The sequence below is a fragment of the Camelina sativa genome, chromosome 14 (assembly GCF_000633955.1).
Source record: "Camelina sativa cultivar DH55 chromosome 14, Cs, whole genome shotgun sequence".
Lineage (NCBI taxonomy): Eukaryota > Viridiplantae > Streptophyta > Magnoliopsida > Brassicales > Brassicaceae > Camelina > Camelina sativa.
The window spans coordinates 31,686,956-31,709,080 of NC_025698.1; the positions used below are offsets into that span (position 1 = coordinate 31,686,956).

General features: G+C 43.1%; 1 pseudogene; it reads right to left on the bottom strand.

Moving 5' to 3' along the window:
• LOC104744198 lies at nt 17,619-19,742 on the bottom strand (annotated as a pseudogene).

The window sequence follows — 22,125 nt, forward strand, 5'->3', positions numbered from 1 at the left end:
CTCTAAGCTTGACTTTTCATGCTATTTAAGCTTGGGATACAGGTGGAAGAGGTTTTGGAATCCTCTCCACAATAGCAGGCTGGTTCAGCACATGTTCCAGATTTTGTCCAGGTTCTAAGGCAAAGGTGGTGTTGACCTCTTCAAGATGTTGCACCTTCCTCTGTTTGGTCTTAGTAGAAAAAGCTTGACCATCAATGGTTGGCCTCTTAATCCCTTTCTTCACATTGAACTCCATCTTAAAATGCTCACCATGCTCTATTCTGATCTTACCTTGTTTCACCTCGATCACAACACCAACTGTTGCCAAGAATGGTCTTCGTAGAATCAGTGGATCGTCTGGTTCCTTTTCCATGTCAAGGATCATGAAGTTAGTAGGTACTTCCACTCTTCCAATCCTGAGAGGCAGATTTTCCAGGATCCCAATCGGATGCCTCATTGTTCTATCAGCCAAAACAAAATACAAATTGCTTGGTTTAAAATCAGTGAATCACATCTTGTTGGCAACTGAAAGCGGCATAATGCTAACTGAAGCTCCAAGGTCGCACAAACAATTCTTGAAGATCCGAAGTCCTATCGAGCATGGCAATGCGAAAGATCCAGGGTCTTCCAGCTTTTCCTCTATTCGCAGCTCAGGATCCAAGCACACCCCACTCCTGAGAATCTCAAACCCAATCTCCCTGACAGCTTCCTTAACCTCATCCTCCAATCGCGCTGCCTCCTTGGCAATTTCCTCCTGAAGCTCGTGTGGGGGCAAAAGTTTATTTGGTGGAGCCTTACGCCTAGCCATTCGCTCTGCAAGCACTTCCAGCTGGATTTCAAGTGCAGCATTGAACCTTTCCTCTAACTCCCCTCCTGCTGTTGCAGGTGGTTGAGGCTGATCTCGCTTCTCGACATCTACTTGATGCATCATCCGATTACCACCATCGTGTAGGTCATCGGTTCCACTTTGGGTTGTTCTTCAGTTTCTGATTCTCGAACCAGTGCTCGATCATCAAGGAAGATGGCTTGAGCAGATGCATAATCCTTGGGGTTTTGAACAGCCTTACCTGGGAGTTGGTTAATCTTTGGAGCTGGTGGGTTGTTGTGGTGGCCTTCCAGGTATCTAACCTTATTGTTGAGTGATTCGTACTTGGCATTGAGATCATTGTATCCTGAGTCGATCTTGTTGCTCATTTCTACGAACCGTTTCGAAATGTCCATAGATGCTGAAGCCTGATTCTGAATCATTTGCTGAATGATTCCGCATAACTAGGCTTCTTGTGATTGGTGCGGCGGACCTTGTGGTTGTTGGAAGCCAGGTGGTTGGTTGTAGGTTCCAGAGTACTGCTGCTTAGGGGCATAGCCTTGGCTGTACTGGACAAAAGGCTTTTGTTGAACCTGGTTCCCTTGAACTGCAAATGGGTAAGTTTGGTCCTGAGGATTGGCAACATTCGGGTTCCGATAAGACAGATTCGGATTCGGCTTGTAGTTGTTGTACCCTCTGTTGTAACCTCCTTGGTTGTTGATGTAGTTAACATCCTCTATCTGTATAGTCTCCCCATCTTGTTGTAGAAACTGCTCTTCCTCTGATAGTACATGAACATGCTTCTGTTGGTTGAGGAGTTTATCGAGCTTGTCATTGAGGGCTTTCATGTCCCTCTTGTACTTGGCATCTTCCTCTCATGTAGATTGCACAGAGCGATCATATTCCTCATTGCAGTTGCCACCAGATTGAGCCAAGTTCTCCACTAGGTCCCAACCTTCATCGACATCCTTATTGAGGAAGTTACCATGACTTGCGGTGTCCAGCAACATCCGTATTTTGGGGACCACTCCTCTGTAACGTGTGCTCAGCAACGAAGCATTGCTGAAGCCGTGATGTGGACATCGAGTAGTGTATCCTTTGAAACGTTTCCAAGCTTCACCGAACGTTTTGTTGTTCTTCTGAACAAAGCCGGAAATGTCATTTCTCAGCCTTGCGGTTCTTGAGTTGGAGAAGAATTNACCTTATTGTTGAGTGATTCGTACTTGGCATTGAGATCATTGTATCCTGAGTCGATCTTGTTGCTCATTTCTACGAACCGTTTCGAAATGTCCATAGATGCTGAAGCCTGATTCTGAATCATTTGCTGAATGATTCCGCATAACTAGGCTTCTTGTGATTGGTGCGGCGGACCTTGTGGTTGTTGGAAGCCAGGTGGTTGGTTGTAGGTTCCAGAGTACTGCTGCTTAGGGGCATAGCCTTGGCTGTACTGGACAAAAGGCTTTTGTTGAACCTGGTTCCCTTGAACTGCAAATGGGTAAGTTTGGTCCTGAGGATTGGCAACATTCGGGTTCCGATAAGACAGATTCGGATTCGGCTTGTAGTTGTTGTACCCTCTGTTGTAACCTCCTTGGTTGTTGATGTAGTTAACATCCTCTATCTGTATAGTCTCCCCATCTTGTTGTAGAAACTGCTCTTCCTCTGATAGTACATGAACATGCTTCTGTTGGTTGAGGAGTTTATCGAGCTTGTCATTGAGGGCTTTCATGTCCCTCTTGTACTTGGCATCTTCCTCTCATGTAGATTGCACAGAGCGATCATATTCCTCATTGCAGTTGCCACCAGATTGAGCCAAGTTCTCCACTAGGTCCCAACCTTCATCGACATCCTTATTGAGGAAGTTACCATGACTTGCGGTGTCCAGCAACATCCGTATTTTGGGGACCACTCCTCTGTAACGTGTGCTCAGCAACGAAGCATTGCTGAAGCCGTGATGTGGACATCGAGTAGTGTATCCTTTGAAACGTTTCCAAGCTTCACCGAACGTTTTGTTGTTCTTCTGAACAAAGCCGGAAATGTCATTTCTCAGCCTTGCGGTTCTTGAGTTGGAGAAGAATTTGGCTAAGAATGCCTTCTTGCACGCTTCCCAAGTGGTGATGGACTCTTTAGGGAACGATTTCTCCCAGATGTGTGACTTGTCTCCCAAAGAGAATGGGAAAAGCCTGAGTTTGAATCCATCTTCACTAACTCCATTAATCTTAGTGAGGCTACAGAGCCTATAAAATTCATCCAGATGATCCAATGGGTCCTCCATTGCCAATCCATGAAACTTATTACTCTGTATCATCTGAATGAGACTACTCTTGATCACAAAATTGTTGTTTTGCACAGCTGGTGGACCGTTCTGATTATTCATCGTCTCCTCAATGATTGCTGGTTCCGGTTGAACTTGTTGTTGTCTGAGTAGCCTAGGTCTGTCGATGTTGTCGATGAAAGGACTCAGGTTCCGGCTACCTCTGGATCGTGTTTGCATACACAGGTAGGTGTCCGAGTGTGTACACGAGGGTCTACCCGATCCAGATGATCGAGTGACGGGTCGGGTGGGTGCTCGGGTNTCCTCTATCTGTATAGTCTCCCCATCTTGTTGTAGAAACTGCTCTTCCTCTGATAGTACATGAACATGCTTCTGTTGGTTGAGGAGTTTATCGAGCTTGTCATTGAGGGCTTTCATGTCCCTCTTGTACTTGGCATCTTCCTCTCATGTAGATTGCACAGAGCGATCATATTCCTCATTGCAGTTGCCACCAGATTGAGCCAAGTTCTCCACTAGGTCCCAACCTTCATCGACATCCTTATTGAGGAAGTTACCATGACTTGCGGTGTCCAGCAACATCCGTATTTTGGGGACCACTCCTCTGTAACGTGTGCTCAGCAACGAAGCATTGCTGAAGCCGTGATGTGGACATCGAGTAGTGTATCCTTTGAAACGTTTCCAAGCTTCACCGAACGTTTTGTTGTTCTTCTGAACAAAGCCGGAAATGTCATTTCTCAGCCTTGCGGTTCTTGAGTTGGAGAAGAATTTGGCTAAGAATGCCTTCTTGCACGCTTCCCAAGTGGTGATGGACTCTTTAGGGAACGATTTCTCCCAGATGTGTGACTTGTCTCCCAAAGAGAATGGGAAAAGCCTGAGTTTGAATCCATCTTCACTAACTCCATTAATCTTAGTGAGGCTACAGAGCCTATAAAATTCATCCAGATGATCCAATGGGTCCTCCATTGCCAATCCATGAAACTTATTACTCTGTATCATCTGAATGAGACTACTCTTGATCACAAAATTGTTGTTTTGCACAGCTGGTGGACCGTTCTGATTATTCATCGTCTCCTCAATGATTGCTGGTTCCGGTTGAACTTGTTGTTGTCTGAGTAGCCTAGGTCTGTCGATGTTGTCGATGAAAGGACTCAGGTTCCGGCTACCTCTGGATCGTGTTTGCATACACAGGTAGGTGTCCGAGTGTGTACACGAGGGTCTACCCGATCCAGATGATCGAGTGACGGGTCGGGTGGGTGCTCGGGTTTGTACCTAAGATTCAAAACAAACAAGAGCGAAAGCAAACAAGTCAGATTCCGAACCAATATGAACAAATAGAACTTGATCTACCAAGTGCTGAAATCCTAAACGTAGCAAAATAAAATCAACCAAATGGCAACGGCGCTAAATTGATAAGCAGGTTTTCACCCAANGAGGGCTTTCATGTCCCTCTTGTACTTGGCATCTTCCTCTCATGTAGATTGCACAGAGCGATCATATTCCTCATTGCAGTTGCCACCAGATTGAGCCAAGTTCTCCACTAGGTCCCAACCTTCATCGACATCCTTATTGAGGAAGTTACCATGACTTGCGGTGTCCAGCAACATCCGTATTTTGGGGACCACTCCTCTGTAACGTGTGCTCAGCAACGAAGCATTGCTGAAGCCGTGATGTGGACATCGAGTAGTGTATCCTTTGAAACGTTTCCAAGCTTCACCGAACGTTTTGTTGTTCTTCTGAACAAAGCCGGAAATGTCATTTCTCAGCCTTGCGGTTCTTGAGTTGGAGAAGAATTTGGCTAAGAATGCCTTCTTGCACGCTTCCCAAGTGGTGATGGACTCTTTAGGGAACGATTTCTCCCAGATGTGTGACTTGTCTCCCAAAGAGAATGGGAAAAGCCTGAGTTTGAATCCATCTTCACTAACTCCATTAATCTTAGTGAGGCTACAGAGCCTATAAAATTCATCCAGATGATCCAATGGGTCCTCCATTGCCAATCCATGAAACTTATTACTCTGTATCATCTGAATGAGACTACTCTTGATCACAAAATTGTTGTTTTGCACAGCTGGTGGACCGTTCTGATTATTCATCGTCTCCTCAATGATTGCTGGTTCCGGTTGAACTTGTTGTTGTCTGAGTAGCCTAGGTCTGTCGATGTTGTCGATGAAAGGACTCAGGTTCCGGCTACCTCTGGATCGTGTTTGCATACACAGGTAGGTGTCCGAGTGTGTACACGAGGGTCTACCCGATCCAGATGATCGAGTGACGGGTCGGGTGGGTGCTCGGGTTTGTACCTAAGATTCAAAACAAACAAGAGCGAAAGCAAACAAGTCAGATTCCGAACCAATATGAACAAATAGAACTTGATCTACCAAGTGCTGAAATCCTAAACGTAGCAAAATAAAATCAACCAAATGGCAACGGCGCTAAATTGATAAGCAGGTTTTCACCCAAGGTATCAATTCCCTATGCATTTGTAGTACAAAGGGTTATCAATCCAAATGGTTGTCTATTGCTAGCACGAAGGATATGATCAGAACAATACAAGTCAAACCAAGCAGATAGGGTTTTTATTCTAACAGTCCTAAAACAAATAAAAGGAAAGAATGTAAACAAAGAAACCACACGACCTAAGCACTCGAAGCAAGCAATCGAGTACAGGATCGAGTGGGGTGATCGAGTAAGCAAATGAGATATGAAAAACTCGATGCAGGTTATCGTGTACCTGATCGGGTAAGTGGTCGAGCAAGTAAAGAAAATGTAAACAAATAAAATACGAAAGCTCTTAAGGACGGGGTAATCGAATCCTAAGTATTCTAGACCAGTACGGATGCCTTACATGCCTCAAGAAATTATTTCCTAGACAATGAATCTCTAAAACCTTGTCACCACACTCTCGCACTAGCAAGAATCAACCTTGATCACTTACCACACTCTCGCACTAGCAATATGAACAAGTAGGCATTAAGAACGATTCAATAATGTCAGTAAACTCAAACTCATCTAATTTCTTACTCAGAGTCAAGTAAACCTCTAGCATTGGCTAATTCACGCATCTCATCTACACCTCTCGGTCGCTAAAACGCCCTAGATCTAATCTCAACCTCTCGGTCTGTTGACAACATTAAGAACACTAACCTAGAAGGAAATCTATCAATCATTTACAATCAAACTAAAGCATCCTAACCGATCAAGAACACAAAATCATCTATCCCATCCCTAGAAACTTTACTACACTACTCGGACATGACAACAAGGAACATAATAACGAAAATGAATGAAAAATGCATTGTATTAAAAGATAGAGTAGAGAAGAAAGAGTACAAGAAAGAAATCTAAGAAAACTATAAAAACTATGAAATAAAAATGCAAAAACGAAAAGGAAAATGTTTGAGTCGCTCAGTTCTCTCACAGAAGCTCTTGCTCTCTGGTTTGAGGGTCTGCGGCGTGCTCGTTTGCGAGCTAGGAGAGGAGGGGTATATATATGGAAACCCCTTTGACCTAGCTTCCTAAACTTGCCCGATAGTCTACTCGATGGGGTACACGAGGGTGAAGTCGGGTTACTCCTCGGGTAGATCTTTGGGTTGCTCTTCCGGTTCTTGGATCTTCCTTGATCGTGTTGGGGTTCAGACTTGTTCTTCCAGCTCGATGGCTCCTTCGGGTACATGCTCGGGTTTGTCCTTGTTTTTCCAGNCACTTACCACACTCTCGCACTAGCAATATGAACAAGTAGGCATTAAGAACGATTCAATAATGTCAGTAAACTCAAACTCATCTAATTTCTTACTCAGAGTCAAGTAAACCTCTAGCATTGGCTAATTCACGCATCTCATCTACACCTCTCGGTCGCTAAAACGCCCTAGATCTAATCTCAACCTCTCGGTCTGTTGACAACATTAAGAACACTAACCTAGAAGGAAATCTATCAATCATTTACAATCAAACTAAAGCATCCTAACCGATCAAGAACACAAAATCATCTATCCCATCCCTAGAAACTTTACTACACTACTCGGACATGACAACAAGGAACATAATAACGAAAATGAATGAAAAATGCATTGTATTAAAAGATAGAGTAGAGAAGAAAGAGTACAAGAAAGAAATCTAAGAAAACTATAAAAACTATGAAATAAAAATGCAAAAACGAAAAGGAAAATGTTTGAGTCGCTCAGTTCTCTCACAGAAGCTCTTGCTCTCTGGTTTGAGGGTCTGCGGCGTGCTCGTTTGCGAGCTAGGAGAGGAGGGGTATATATATGGAAACCCCTTTGACCTAGCTTCCTAAACTTGCCCGATAGTCTACTCGATGGGGTACACGAGGGTGAAGTCGGGTTACTCCTCGGGTAGATCTTTGGGTTGCTCTTCCGGTTCTTGGATCTTCCTTGATCGTGTTGGGGTTCAGACTTGTTCTTCCAGCTCGATGGCTCCTTCGGGTACATGCTCGGGTTTGTCCTTGTTTTTCCAGTTTTAGGCTCTTTAGCACTTGTTTTCATCCAAAACATGCAAATGCAAAAATGCAACACCCTAAATGGTCTAAAAGTGAATTCCTACAGTTAATGACCTAAAAATACTAAGTTAAGGGTATGAACAATGCAAAATATCGACAAAAAAGGATGCTAAAAACATGTAAATTGGAGAGTTATCAATACATCGAGTAGATGTTGGAACAAGAGATCAGCCTCAACTACCCGTAGCAGCAGAAGGGGAGCTAGAGGAAAGGTTCGATGCTGCACTTGATATCCAACTGGAGGCTCTTGCAGAGCGTATGGCAAAGCGTAAAGCTCCACCACCTAAACTTTTGCCACCACACGAAGTTCAGGAGGAAGCTGCCAAGGAAGCAGNTGTCAGTAAACTCAAACTCATCTAATTTCTTACTCAGAGTCAAGTAAACCTCTAGCATTGGCTAATTCACGCATCTCATCTACACCTCTCGGTCGCTAAAACGCCCTAGATCTAATCTCAACCTCTCGGTCTGTTGACAACATTAAGAACACTAACCTAGAAGGAAATCTATCAATCATTTACAATCAAACTAAAGCATCCTAACCGATCAAGAACACAAAATCATCTATCCCATCCCTAGAAACTTTACTACACTACTCGGACATGACAACAAGGAACATAATAACGAAAATGAATGAAAAATGCATTGTATTAAAAGATAGAGTAGAGAAGAAAGAGTACAAGAAAGAAATCTAAGAAAACTATAAAAACTATGAAATAAAAATGCAAAAACGAAAAGGAAAATGTTTGAGTCGCTCAGTTCTCTCACAGAAGCTCTTGCTCTCTGGTTTGAGGGTCTGCGGCGTGCTCGTTTGCGAGCTAGGAGAGGAGGGGTATATATATGGAAACCCCTTTGACCTAGCTTCCTAAACTTGCCCGATAGTCTACTCGATGGGGTACACGAGGGTGAAGTCGGGTTACTCCTCGGGTAGATCTTTGGGTTGCTCTTCCGGTTCTTGGATCTTCCTTGATCGTGTTGGGGTTCAGACTTGTTCTTCCAGCTCGATGGCTCCTTCGGGTACATGCTCGGGTTTGTCCTTGTTTTTCCAGTTTTAGGCTCTTTAGCACTTGTTTTCATCCAAAACATGCAAATGCAAAAATGCAACACCCTAAATGGTCTAAAAGTGAATTCCTACAGTTAATGACCTAAAAATACTAAGTTAAGGGTATGAACAATGCAAAATATCGACAAAAAAGGATGCTAAAAACATGTAAATTGGAGAGTTATCAATACATCGAGTAGATGTTGGAACAAGAGATCAGCCTCAACTACCCGTAGCAGCAGAAGGGGAGCTAGAGGAAAGGTTCGATGCTGCACTTGATATCCAACTGGAGGCTCTTGCAGAGCGTATGGCAAAGCGTAAAGCTCCACCACCTAAACTTTTGCCACCACACGAAGTTCAGGAGGAAGCTGCCAAGGAAGCAGCTCGATTGGAGAATGAGGTTAAGGAAGCTGTTAAAGAAATTGGGTTTGAAATTCTCAGGAGTGGAGTGTGCTTGGATCTTGAGCTGCGAATCGAGGAAAAATTGGAAGATCCTGGCTCTTTTACTTTACCATGCTCGATAGGAATTCGGATCTTCAAGAAATGTTTGTGCGACCTTGGAGCTTCAGTTAGCATTATGCCGTTGTCAGTAGCCAACAAGATGGGATTCACCAATTTTAAACCACGTAATCTGTATTTGGTTCTGGCTGATAGAACGGTCAGGCATCCGATTGGGATCATGGAAAATCTGCATCTCAGGATTGGAAGAGTGGAAGTCCCTACTGATTTCATGATCCTTGACAGGGATAAAGAACCAGACGACCCNGCTCAGTTCTCTCACAGAAGCTCTTGCTCTCTGGTTTGAGGGTCTGCGGCGTGCTCGTTTGCGAGCTAGGAGAGGAGGGGTATATATATGGAAACCCCTTTGACCTAGCTTCCTAAACTNAGATCAGAATAGAGCATGGTGAACACTTCAAGATGGAGTTTGATGTGAAAAAGAGAATTAAGAGGCCAACCATTAATGGTTAAGCTNTCGATGGGGTACACGAGGGTGAAGTCGGGTTACTCCTCGGGTAGATCTTTGGGTTGCTCTTCCGGTTCTTGGATCTNACCACATTTGCCTTAGAACCTGGACAAAACCTGGAGAATCTATTGAACCAGCCCTAAACCCTAAACCCTAAACCCTTCTCCCTCATTATCACCGATAAGTCTTCTCTCAACCCTAGAGCTTTAAGTTTCCATAGTTTCTATTCTCTCTAAATCTCAAGTCTTATTCGATTTTCTTTGGGAACTAACCCTATTAACCTCAAAGCTTAGCTTTTTCTTCTCAAGGATTCGAACATGGAGTCACACGCAAAAACCTACCAAAGGAAGGGAAGAAGATCAACCTCCATCGCTGCTACAACCGGAGTTGATACCGCCGAACCTCGAGAGTCCCAAGGGAGAGGAAACGTTCCGCATTCCCAACCGCAGGCTGGACGTTTTGCCTCCCCAACCTGATGCTCAACCCGATCCGTCACCCGATCCGGTGCTCGAGCAACCGATCATGTAGACCATCGAGTACGCTCACCTAGTCCGATGGCGAGTGCTGTTCGTCGATCTCCTCAACGTAGAGAACTGTCTACGTCCGAAAGAACCATTACCGACCCCATGGAGGTCGATTCTGATGCTGGTGGAGAAGAGCAAGGGGAGATCCAAACCTCTCGATCAAGAAGCAGAGCTGCGGTTGCAAGAGGGAAGAGACCGGCTTCAGAGAAGGCTGAGAGGGTAGCTGAGAGAGCAGCTGAGGAAGAGGATCAAGACGCAGAGGAGGAGAACCGAGAGAGAGAAGAGGAGCAGAGAGAGAGAACACGCCAAGCCTCGCACAGGGAGGTGGAGACTCCGGCAAGACTCTTCAAAGTTTTCCGGAAGATGAGCTTCGTTGGTACCTGATTCCCTCACCGTGAGACAATGAAGCCGTTGGGCATCGCTAGAGATGTTGAGTTCCTGTTCGACATGTGCCACATGGGCCATATGATGCGAGCTCACCTTGAAGCCTATGAGGAGGAGACAGTCCACTTTCTCTCCACTTTGAAACTGCACTACTTTGAGGACCACCCGACCCTACTACCCGATGGGGGGATCGGGTTCATCACCTTCTCTGTGAGGAACAAAGAGTACCAGCTCACTTTCAAGGAGATGGAGAAGCTGTATGGTTTCAAATCTGGTAGTGGAGAAGGAATGGAGGTTGCAAAGGAGGAAATGAGGTCCCTATGGCTGACAATAGGAGACAAGCTCTCCTACAAATCCACAAGCTCCAAATCCGCTCAAATAAGGAGCCCTGTCTTGAGGTATTTTCACAAGTCCCTCGCATGCACTCTTTTTGCTAGAAAAGAGACTGGGAATGTGAATGACCACGAGCTTCAACGGCTGGATGTTGCATTGTATGGAGTTTTGGACAATGCTAGGGATGGTGTACCACTAGTCGGAGATGTCGCGGACACTAGTATGGTGTTTGTACTGCTCGATCAGTTCCTCTACCTCAAGTCATGGGCGATTAAGAGAAGAGAAGGAGGCGGAGAGATCTCCATTGGAGGACTGATTACACCGATCTTGGTGGCATGAGATGTGCCCTTGAAGGGAATAGTGCACGAACCGAGATGGCTGGATGCAGATTACCTCGTGCTGGCGAGATTTTTGGCCCATGAGAGGCCTAATGATATGATGCTTTTCAAGTTCATCCATCCAACCGCCGGAGCTGCCAAAATGATCCTACCTAATGTCATATGCACCAAGGTTTGGCTGGGAGACAACATCGACTTTGTACCACCTTTGGAGGAGCTGTACAATCCAGAGGAGGAGTCCGAATCTGAGAAGATAGAGGAAACCGGGCAGAGACAGAGAGATTGCTTGGAAGATTTCGATTTTGAGGAGTATGTTTGCTCTCAAAAGCAACCGGTCGGAGTGAGGGAAGCCCACAAGAGGATCGGATGGCTGAAGAAGATGAACAATTTTTTGGTGAAAAAGGTAAAGGACCTTACTGGTTTGGTGAAGACTATAGGAGGCAAGCTGTGCCTCAGCTCCTACCTCGGCACACGCACCAACTTGGATGGGGAGAAGCGGACCGCTAGGAGGAACTCGAGGACTGCCACCTCCAGAACCTTACCGAGCATCATCATAAGAGCCCCAAGCCGAGGAGAACATCACCCGACGCCTATCTGATGCCTAACCCGATGGGATACACGATGCCTTATCCGATACACCCATCAAGCACCCAGTCGGGTGATTACTCGGGAGACTTCCCTCCGACTTACCAGATACCATTCACGATGTCGTACACGATGCACCCTGCGAGTGGCTACACGGGTGATCATTTTGGACCTCTTCCGCCGTACCCGTCATACTACCTGATGCCCTACCCGATGAGCTACGCGATCCCACCCTCAATCGACCCCTCGGATGCTGGTCCGAGTAATTCGTCTGTGCATATCACCGAGCTCTCTAACGAGCAGACATCAGCGCTGCTGAAACTGGAGACGACCCTGGCTACACGTTGGCGAGTATAGAGGCCGCTGAAACCTCCTTCTTCACAAACCCATGAGGTACCACTTTCATCCGATCTTTGTAAATAACATTGCATTTTGTTTATTTCATTTTGTGTGATTCTTGGATTCTTTTTCCAAGTTTTATTTACACATGGACTGTGTAATTTAAGTTTGGGGGAGGGTCCTAGAATATTTTTAACATTGTGTTTTATTTTCTTATTTTAAATTTGCATGCTAGTTTTATTCATTTGAGTTTGCATCTATGTGCATTGAAAAACCCAAAAAAATTTGAAAAATTTAAAAAAAAAAAAAAAAAAAAAAAAAAAAAAAAGAGTGTTCATGTAGTTGCATTTACATATTAGGATTCAGTCTAGTTTGTTTCATATAGGATTGTTGCATATGCATCTTTGAGTACAATGATTAAAACAACCTTGTTTAAAATCAAACCTTAGGATTGAAGCTATAGCCCTTAGTCACAGTTCATTGTTGCTAGATCAATCTTTGGAAAAAAATGAAAAATCTTTGCTTAGAACCTTGTGTCTTTTGAATGTTTCCTCCACTTGTTTGAACATTAGAACATCTCTATATTATTGGATTTTAATTTGAACTTTAATTGTCTTTCTTATGGAACTTGAATACTTGCTCATGGTAACTCTAAACTCGGGTTGGCATTCCATTTCACCAATCTTTTTCGTCTAACCCGATTTGTTTGTCCTACCCATGAACCCAAACCTTTCTTTCAATCCTTGTTGTGAATTGTTGAGTGAGGCCTTTTTCATTGTGTTGTAGGTTGTGAAACCTTGAGAGTATTGAGAACGACAAAGAACTGCCTCTTGATTTAGCTAAGTTAGATTTTGAACTAGCCAATAGATTCGGTTTTGAAAGATAGGTGGTTAGAATGTTTATTTGGGATTGGGTTGAGGAATAAAAAAAAGAGTCCCTAAGGTTAGAATCAATTAGCTCTAAGTCTCTAAAATAAAAAAAAAATAAAAAAAAAAATAAAAAAAGAATAAAATCTTGCTATAGTCTCCTAGAAAGAAAGAAAAAATATATATATATACATAGTAGGAGTTTAGCAAAAAAAAAAAGGGGAAGAGAGCTAGAAGTTTAAAGTCTAAACCTTAGGGAGTAAAAAAAAAAGGAGAGTTTAAATCAAGGATGTGGGTAGTGTAATTTTAGGGGGTTTGATATAATAATAAAAAGAGAAAGTGAATGAGAAAAGGGTAGATTATCAAGAGTTAAGCTTTGTATGCCCAAATTGTTCTCAATCTTAGATAGTTTTCACAACTGTCTAGCATTCTTTTGAGAGAAAACCACCCAAAGAATTTGTCTTGAAACCACCTTACCAAAAAGCCTTACCCTTGAAACCGATTGAGCTTGATTCACCTTCCATTTGCAAGAATTCGCCAAACACTTAATTGAATGTGAAAGAGATGTTCTTTACTTTTAGTTGGAGGTTGAACTAGATCGATACATGGTAATAAGCATAGAAAAATATTTGTAAGTATGTTGATTGATCTTAGCACCATTAAACTATCTTTAAGGACTATAGCTTGAATCCTTCGCTTAGCATATAAAGGCTATGAGTCCCCGCTTTCAAACCGCACCCTCTTACTTCCTTGCTAGAGGACTAGCAAGATTTAAGTTTGGGGGTCAGATAACTCTCTAATTTGCATGTTTTTAGCATCTTTTTTGTCCATATTTTGCATTGTTCATACCCTTTACATAGCATTTTTAGGTCATTTATTGTAGGAATTCACTTTTAGGCCATTTAAGGTGTTGCATTTTTGCATTTGCATGTTTTCGATGAAAACAGGTGCTTAAGAGCCTAAAATGGGGAAAAACAAGGACAAAACCGAACATGTACCCGAAGGAGCCATCGAGCTGGAAGAACAAGTCCGAACCCCAACACAATCGAGGAGGATCCAAGAGCATGAAGAACAACCTGAGGAGTAACCCGACTTCATCCTCGTGTGCCCCATCGAGTAGACCATCGGGCAGGTCTGGGAAGCTAGGTCAAAGGGGTTTCCATATATAAACTCCTCCTCTCCTAGGTCGCAAACGAGCACACCGAAGACACTCAAACCAGAGAGCGAGAACTTCTGTGAGAGAACTGAGCGACTCAAACATTTTCCCTTTTTGTTTTACATTTTATTTTCATACTTTTTATCGTTTATTTAGATTTCTATCATGTATTCTTTCTCCTCTACTCTACCGTTTGTTATAATGCAATTTTCATTTTTATTCGTTGTTATGTTTCTTGTTATTATGTCCGAGTAGTGTAGTAAAGTTTCTAGGGATGGGATAGATGATTTTGTGTTCTTGATCGGTTAGGATGCCTTAGCGTGATTGTATATGTTTGATAGATTTTCTTCTAGGTTGGTGTTCTTAATGCTGTCAACAGACTGAGAGGTTGAGATTAGATCTAAGGTGTTTTACCACCGAGAGGTGTAGATGAGATGCGTGAATCAACCAATGCTAGAGGTTTACTTACTTAGCCTAAAAGATTAGATGAGTAAGGGGTTTACTGACAATAATGAATCGTATCTTAATGCATGCTTGGTCATGTTTCTCCAACGAGAGTTGGGTAGGGGAGTGATCAAGGTTGATTGTTGCTAGTGCGAGAGTGTGGTAACAAGGTTTAGAGATTTATTGTCTAGGAAATATTTGCTTGAGGCATGTAAGGCATCTGCACCAGTCAAGAATACTTAGGATTCGATTACCTCATCCTTAGAAGCTTTCGTATTTTAATTGTTTACATTTTCTTTCATTACTTGATTCCTTACCCGATCAGGTGTACGATAACCTGCATCGAGTAACACCTCGAGTTGTTCATATCCCATTTGCTTACTTGATCACCCCACCTGATCATGTACCCTACCTGATACTGTACTCGAATGCTTGCATCGAGTGCTTAGGTCGTGTGGTTTCTTGTTTATATTATTTCCTTTTAGTTATTTTAGGATTGTTAGATCAAAACCCTATTTGCTTGGCTTGACTTGCACTGTTCTGATCATATCCTTCCTGCTAGCAATAGACAACCATTTGGATTGATAACCCTTTGTACTACAACTGCATAGGGAATTGATACCCTGGGTGAAAACCTGTTTATCAATTGACCTTTGATTAATTTGGCGCCATTGTCGGGGACCAAAACGCTGCCTTTGAAATTCTAGATTCACGTTTAGTCTAAGGTCTATTTTACTTTAATTTACTGATTGGTTCTTGTGTTCTTCCTCTTTTGTTTCAAGTGCATGCATAAAAGAAGCCACAAACTTACTGATTTGCGTAACCTGTGAAACAAGGAATTAGCACAGGTTGAGCACGAGAACCGAAAAGACAGAGCCCACATCAACGCTATGGCTGACGGAGAAGAGATAGGGGTTCGCCAACCCGACCCTCAACTGGGTATCGTCCAGCAACAGCAGAGGCAAGACCAGCAAGAGCAAGCTGAACCAAACTCGCCAGCAAGGCAAACCACCTTGAGGGACGAGGATGCTCACAATAGGCTGTTTGCAAATCGATCTGTGATTCAACCACCAGCTCCTGCGAGGCAAGACTATGAGATAAAACATAGTTTAATCAATGTGGTTCAGAATCGTGTGTTCAACGGGCTGTCGTCGGAGAGTCCCTTAGATCATATCAAAGCTTTCAAGAGATTGACCAGCACGACGAGATCCAATGGTGTCCCTTACGACTACCTCATGCTAACACTGTTCCAGTTTTCTTTGGCGGATAAGGCGCTGAGATGGCTGAATCTTCTGGATCTTGGATCATTCACCACTTGGGCACAATGCAGAACAGCCTTCCTGAATCATTTCTACACGAAATCTCGATCAGCCTTGCGAAGAAAAATCACCTCTTTCTCTCAAGGGGGTATGGAGACTTTCTGCGAAGCATGGGAGAGATTCAAGGAGTATTTGAGAGACTGTTCTCATCACGGTTACAACCAGGAGAATCTGATGAACATCTTTTATGGAGGTATCGAACAGAAGTACCAGATGGCGTTATACACGGCTAGCAGAGGGGATTTCTCCACTAACACCGCAAATAAAGCCAATCTCCTTATAGAAAATCTTGCATCAAGAAAGAGCAATCATGGGACAGATTACGATCGTACAATGAGAGTCAATGCTGTCGAGACTGATGTTATTAAGGACCTCACTGCCAAAGTGAATCTCCTGCTGAAGAGAGATCACCAAAACGTAAACTTGTGTGAGGAGAAAACCGGGGGATACACGGATTTTGGAGCTGAGACATACCTTGAGAGCACGAAGGAGATGAACTACATAGGAGGGCAAAGAAACTTTCAGAATCGAGGTTTTAACCAGAATTTTAGGAATCATCCTAACCTGTCCTACAGAAGCAACAATGTTGAGAATCCTCAAGATCAAGTTTATCCGTTGCGACCTCAGCAGAACAATTTCGCACAGGGCTTCCAGAACAAGGGGACAAGCTTTGGAGGATCGAACTTCCAGCAGAAACCTCAAGTCAATAACTTCCCACAAGGTTATCAAGCACCTCCACCGCAAGCCGCAGCCCCACAAGAAAGCAAATTGGAACAAATGATGCATGCTTTGATGGAAAATCAAAAGAAAAATGCCAATGAGGTGAATGTCAAGATCGACAGCATGTATTCAGAGCTGAATGGAAGAATTGAATCGTTAAACACTCACATGCGAGTGTTAGAGAACCAAGTGGCGCAGTCTGCAGCGAGCGTTAAGGCACCTCCCGGAACACTCCCTGGGAAAAACGAGGCTAATCCTAAAGAATTCTTAAACGTCATTACCCTTCGAAGCGGAAGGGAACTAAAAGCACCACAACAGAAAGAAGGGACTGACCGATCCAATAACAAGACCGGACAATCCACGATACGGGAACAAAACGACAACTCTAACATTGTTTCCAACGAGGATACTGACAACATTGAAATTTCTGGGACAGAAGCTGTTGAGGGAGATCAGCCCTACAAGCACCAACCGCAATATGTACCCAAGTTTCCTTTTCCCACACGACGTAAGTCCAAGATACAAGAGCGAGAGTACGCAAAGCTGAAATCAGTGGTAGGAGAGCTTCAAGTCAGACTCCCTTTCATCGAGGCAGTCAGGATGGTTCCATCTCTTAAGAAGTATATGAAGGAGATCCTCACTGATACCGACTACAAAAACAGTCACTATACAGTCGCAAAATACTTAGTAACGACTAATTGGCGACTGACATAAGTAGTCGCTAAACAGAGCGTCGCTAAAATAATCAGTCGCTTAAGAGTCGACACGGAACTACTAATTTGCGACTGATAAATTTGGTCGTTTTTTCCTCGCCAAACAGTCGCTAAAAGTTGCGACTGAATTGCAACGCTTTAGCGACTGATCTAGTTACTCATTTGCGACTGTTTTGGTTACTGATTTGTGTACGTTTCGGTGACTGTTTACTTATTATGTTTTTTACAAAAATCTGGTAAAATTGAATTATTTGATTTTGTAATAGCAAAACTGATTATGAAAACTATAACTAAAACATAACAAACATGAAATTAAACAAAGACATAAGTTTCAACATACATCCAACATAAGTTCCAGAAAACATCCAAACAACCATTCCAAGAGTACAAGTACAACCATTACAAAAGTTTTTAATTTTGAGCTGCCAATTATAACTAAAACATACCAAATATACTGACGCATGCCACCTTGAGCTGCCAATTTTCCTCCCTCTCCAGCAGTCCCCTCAGAAATAATAACATCCTTGATACCACTTAGTTCTGCACCAAGTTTGGCACGTATTTTACCTCCCTAAAACAAAATTTCAGCAACCCATTCGTGAGAAACAGAATATAGAAGGCAAAGAATGACTAAGAGCTTTCCCAGTATAGTGAGGTATTCCAATTATTCTTCATATAACAATAGAAGTATTCCAACTATTATGGGAATTCTAAAAGTCAACAAAAAGAGAAAAAGGCAAGAGCATTTGATTGTAACTTATAAAGTAATAGAATTAGAAGTGGTATGATTCTCACAACATTCCTCTTCAACCGCCCTCCGAAAAAAAGTAATGTGGTCCTCCTTGGTGCACTTTCTGACAAGCAATTGGCATCACAAATATCAACATTGGGAACATAAGGAAGAATTAAGTCTTTCTCCAGTGAAACTTGCCCAGGCTTATACCTACTTATACCTACAACGTCAAGTTCAAACAGAATCAACAACTTATAGCTAAAACAGATTACAAGACTCATAACCAATTACAGAAGGAAATCTAGAGTCACCAATTCCCAGTGGAGTCCATATCAGGTAAAAGCCAGATTGCTTTTTTCACAAATTTGCGGACGGACTTGAAAGACCAGGGATGGTGAATGGGAAATATGTGACCCCTTCCCTCGGACCTCTTCCATGCAGGCTGATCTGTGACCCACTTCAAAGCTTCCTGCAGGATGTTACCAATGACATGTCCTTTTTTAAAAACCCGGGGGCAAAAGTTCCAGTATATTCAAAACACAAATTTAAAGAGTTAAAATCAGCTCGATACTTTTCAAAGAAAGCACCTGGAGATGTAAACTAAATATCTAAAATTAACGACTGAATCTAATGTTCTAGAAAATATATATAATCAAAGCTCACTCACACCCTATAGAGTGCTTTGCATTGCTGCTTCTCCAACAAGAAGAAGCTGATCATAGTGAAAAACAAAACATAGAAGAAGTCAGCGTCTTGCTGCTTATGAACCCTCACGACACTTTTCAAACGCCTTTCGTATTCATGAGAGATCAAATCAGCCTATATCCAATAGTCAACAGAATTCTGCAATACAGAAAAATGGAGCCAAGTTATTCTAAAGATACAAATAAACTTCTTCTAACAATCTAACAACTAACCAAGTGATTCAATTAAGCTTTCTTATAGTACCTGTTTGATAAGACGATGAACAGGGCTGCCATTAGAGGTAGCATTCTAGGTCTCTTTGTAAGTATTGTGAAACAACCAGAGAAGTTCGAAAGTAAACTTCTTCGGGATTCGAGGTCTCTTTGTAAGTGAGCTTCGACGCTTTATGGATCAAGAAATGCTCAAGCGAAGCAACGAAGGAGGTCTCTGGCCGCTCCGACGAGTTCACATAGGATATGGAGGGTTGGGCGGAGGAAGAGAAGGTGTAGAGAATAACTAGAAGAGAGAAGGCGACGAGGGGAATGATGAGGAATAGGGTTTTGGATCTGGGTCTCGAGGAAGTAGTACGATTGAGACCCATTGAGATATACAAGAAGGGATTATGGCGTTTCTAGATTGAGTTGGGGATGTGAGGGATTAGGGTTTTGAAGAATAAACAAAAGAAGAAGAGAAACGAGATTGAGAAGAGATTTGAGGGATTAGGGTTTTTTCGGGGAAGAAGAGAAACGATTTGGGTTTGAGCCGTTATGTTACGGCCCAAATTTGGTTTAAATCCCAAATTAAATAAAGCAGTCGCTAAAGAGTAGTTGTTTAGTCGCAATGTTTGGCGACTGCCAAATTGGTCTCCAAACTAGTCGCAAATTGGCGACTACACTGAGACAGTATGCATCAATCTCGAATTAGCATCTATTAGGCGAATGTTTTATTTTAGTAACCATTGAGTAGCAAACAATAGCAATTCAGTCACTAAATTTAGCGACTGTGTTTTAGGTCGCAACTTACAGTTGGCAATTCCATGTTTTCTTGTAGTGAATGTATCTCACGCAAGAATGCAGTTCATTGCTCCAAAACCGAATGCCAGGAAAATGCGGAGACCCAGGACCATTTACGCTGCCTTGCACAATAGGAGATCTCAAGTTCAATCATTTCCTCTGCGACTTAGGGGCAAGCGTAAGTCTAATGCCACTCAGCATTGCAACACGACTTGGACTATACTCCTTCAAGCCGACCCAAGTCGCCTTAGTCCTAGGTGATCGCTCTACCCAACGTCCAGAAGGGGTATTGGAGAACCTACCAGTACAAATTGGGAACTGCTACATACCCACTGATTTCATTATTTTGAAACTTGACGAAGAATCTCAAGAACCCATTCTGCTAGGGAGACCGTTCCTGGCCACTGCTGGTGCAATGATAAACGTCCGAGAGGGCAAAATTGATTTGCACATGGATGATTTGGTCTTGAGATTCAACTTGGAAAAAGTAGCTAAGAAACCCACGATTGATGGCCAAACCTTCTGGATTAACACGATAGAAGATATAACGGATGAAATCTATGAAGAAGTATGTTCGAATGATCATCTGGCTGTGGCTTTGACTAAGGAGGAACCGGAGTTAGGGTACTTTTCTGAGGAAACCGTGAAGATGGCAGAAACGCTTGATGCTGCAGCAAATTTGAACACGAAGTCCTTTTTGACAATTTGCAAACTGAACTGACCGATCCCGACATCGGATTGGCCGATCCGACTCATTCTGAGGAACTCTCAAATGAACGCAGTGGAACGACCATTCCTGTTTTTGGATCGGTTGATCTCGAATCCTGCTCTGAGATCAAAGAAACCCAAGAAGACTGGAGCGAACTCAAGGCTCCAAAATTGGATTTAAAGCCACTCCCAGAAGGGCTCAGGTATGCTTATCTTGGACCAAACTCCACATATCCAGTAATTATTAACTCTAACCTGAATAATGTTGAAACTACACTCTTACTCTGCGAGTTGAGAAAATATAGGAAGGCTTTAGGCTATTCCTTAGATGACATTTCAGGTATTTCACAGGAGTTATGCTCTCACCGCATCCACCTTTAAGATCCTTCCAAATCTTCCATAGAACATCAACGAAGGTTGAACCCAAACCTCAAGGAAGTGGTGAAAAAGGAGATCCTTAAACTGTTGGGAGTAGGAGTTATTTTCCCGATTTCTGACAGCACTTGGGTGAGTCCGGTCCATGTGGTGCCCAAGAAAGGAGGGGTGAAAATAGTTGCAAATGAAAAAAAATGAGTTGATCCCCACCAGAACAGTAACAGGACATCGAATGTGCATCAACTACCACAAGCTCAATGCGGCTACCATGAAAGATCATTTTCCCCTTCCTTTCATCGACCAAATGCTTGAGTGCCTAGCCAATCACCCTTATTAATGCTTCCTGGATGGTTACTCTGGCTTTTTCCAAATTCCAATACACCCGGATGATCAGGAGAAAACGACCTTCACATGCCCTTACCGCACCTTCGCTTACCGGCGGATGCCTTTTGGGTTATGCAATGCCCTACCTACCTTCCAGTGTTGCATGATGTCCATCTTCTCTGGCTTGGTAGAGATATCATGAAGGTATTTATGGATGATTTTTCGGTTTATGGCTCATCTTTCTCTTCGTGTTTGTCTAATCTGTGCAAGGTTCTTCAACGTTGTGTGGACAAACACCTTATTTTGAATTCGGGAAAATGCCATTTTATGGTCACCGATGGGATTTTCCTTGGTCATCGAATTTCTGAGAAGGGGATAGAGGTTGACAAGGCTAAAATTGAGGTGATGTCCAGCCTGCAGCCACCTAAAACAATGAAAGATATACGCAGTTCCCTCGGTCATGCTGGATTTTATCGACGGTTCATAAAGGATTTCTCCAAAATAGATAGACCGCTCACCCAGCTGTTATGCAAGGACATCTCCTTTGAGTTTAATGCAGAGTGTTTGGAAGCTTTCCTTACAATCAAGCAGGCACTGATATCAGCTCCTATAGTTCAATCACCCGATTAGAACATTCCCTTTGAAGTTATGTGCGATGCAAGCAATTTTTTTGTTGGAGCGGTTTTGGGACAGCGCAAGGATAGTAAGTTACATGTTGTCTTCTATGCCAGCAAGACACTCGATGGAGCACAGACCAAATATGCCACAACAGAGAAGGAACTGCTCGCCATAGTTTTTGCGTTTGAAAAATTCAGATCCTACCTGGTTGGCTCTAAGGTGATTGTCCACACTGACCACGCTGCACTACGCTATTTACTGACAAAAAAATATGCTAAACCGAGGCTGTTACGCTGGATCTTGAGATAAAGGACAAGAAGGGAGTGGACAATGGAGTGGCAGATCACCTTTCTAGGCTGAGGATCGATGCTGAGCGATAAAAG